This window comes from Limulus polyphemus, unplaced genomic scaffold (assembly GCF_000517525.1).
Source record: "Limulus polyphemus unplaced genomic scaffold, Limulus_polyphemus-2.1.2 Scaffold2636, whole genome shotgun sequence".
Taxonomy (NCBI): domain Eukaryota; kingdom Metazoa; phylum Arthropoda; class Merostomata; order Xiphosura; family Limulidae; genus Limulus; species Limulus polyphemus.
In genome coordinates this window covers 114,129-116,487 of record NW_013668246.1, presented here as the reverse complement: position 1 = coordinate 116,487, position 2,359 = coordinate 114,129, and positions in this window count along the sequence as shown.

Genomic DNA, 2,359 nt, shown 5'->3' with positions numbered 1-2,359 from the left:
TCTCTCTCTCTCTCTACCCATCTAACTAGCTTTCTTTCTCGATAAAAAATAATCTGCTGGTTTCAAAGCCGCACAACTAAAAGCCACTTTTATAATATGTACGTTCTTTATTAGCTGTAGAAGTAACCCAAAAATAAATTCGGCACATCTAGAACAAAGTTTAATAGCCCTGATTGTGTCTTCTTCCTAAATTACTATTTGATTGTTATGTATGCTGCAGTATGTAGAAACCCATTGAAGTCATGACTCGTAAAGTTACAATTACATTTGTGTAATGTCATGGCTATCAATAATGGCGAAAGATGAAAATGATCACCACTAGTCTAATGAATATACATAATTTTTTCTGCCTTCAATACCAATATACAAATATAATGAAAACTATCTGATGTCCTATGAGCTGTTTTCCATAAAGTTTAGTAGTTTGTTTGTTGTTACGCGCAAAGTTACACAATGGGTCAATCGGGTATCTAAACTCTATTTTGGTGTCGTAAGTCTGCAGACTTATCACTGAGACACCGGAGGCGAGGCTTTAGTAATAAAGAGTCTAAACTTTTAAATCAAAAATAACGAATACTTGAAAATAGAAAAAATAAAATAATCATGAGCATAAAAATATACTACTTATAATACATATTTAGGCTTAATTTAATGGCTCATCAGAATATGCCCTGCAAACATCGAATATATTGTTACGTCTGTGTTCGTTTGTTAATTACCCGTAGAAATTCTTTTCGAGAACTTTAGCGATACAAGTCCTTTCTTAAATAAAACTAGTTTATTCTTTCTCAATACAACTTTGCAATACACTTAATTTCCACGGTCACTTTAACTTAAACACACGCTATAATTCACAATGATTTGCACACTTAACTTACGGCTTGACTCGATTATCTTTCTATATCTTCAATCTCTCTGTCTGCTATTCCAGTTCCGATTAATTGTCTTGCTTTATCTGGCGCGCTTATATACAGGAATAGAGGGCGTCTAGCAAATACTGGATTATTCGTGATGTTCCCCGATCCTTCTAGATACTCATTACGTGTTACCAGAGTCACGTGACTTCCGCTGTCGTAACACTATAATATATATGTTTTTGTTTCTCCAGAGACGACATTCGTATTATTTGCAGAAAATAACGGTGTAAACAAAATATTATTTTGATAATATTTTAGGAATGTATAATTTTGACAATAATATCAATACGCAGACTAATGGATCAATTACTTGGAAAACAATTATATTTACAAAATATGAAGGTAAAGACAAGGAACATATATCTTTATAAGAAATCTAAGTACACTCTGGTGCTATATTAATGAAATATGAGAAAAACTGCATAAAAGCTTATGCTAATTAGTTTGAATTACGAACAACAGAAATAAGCTCCAATATGACGAAACACTGACATGTGCTACAACTTACAATTAAAATCACAATATTGTTACGACAGCGGAAGTCAAGTGACGCTGGTGACACGTGATGAGTTTCTAGAAGGATCATGAAGGCTCTAGTGTTTGCCAGACGCCCTCTATTTTAATATATAAGCCCGGCAAATAAAGTTCAGAGTTGAAAACTACCTGGCTCCACTTAGATCATCAAGAGTATCATCAATTCTTGGCAGCGGGCATGAATCCTTTTCAGTTATACTGTTAAGAGCCCTGAAGTCCACACAGCAACGTTGGGTCCCATCCTTCTTCTGGACTAACACGACAGGAGCTGACCAGGGGCTATCTGATTTCTCGACTATCCCTTCATTAATTAAGTCATCCATGACCTTCTCCATCTCTTGTCGCTTTGCTGGAGCTATTCTCCTCAGAGGGATCTTCCAGTACTCTTTCCACCAGCCTCTCAAATGTTGCTGGAGCATTGCTAAGCCCGAATGGCATCACACGGAATTGCCAGAGACCTTGGCCATTACTAAATGCAGTCTTAGATTTACCATCAGGACAGACCATGCTGCATTACGCTGGTTAAGATCATTAAAAACCCAGAGGGACAACTGGCGCATTGGATTGGAAAGATAAACCAGTATAATTATGATAATGAATACAGTGAAGGAAAATCTCATGGAAATGTCGACGGACTGAGCCGAAGACCCTGCAAAAATGACTGCAGACATTGCTGCATAAGAGAGGTTGAACTAACTAGGTGCCATCAAGCTGAAGTCAAAGTGATTGAAGGAGTTGATGATGGAGAAGTGGAACCAAGTATAAATATTAAAGCAGAACAGGAGAAAGACTAAGATTTGAAACCAATAACTGATTTTCTACAAGCAAGTCTTCGACACACTGCTTGGAAGAAGGTGTCTAGCTTAAGCCCTGTGACAAAGAACTATTGGGCACAATGAGACCAGTTG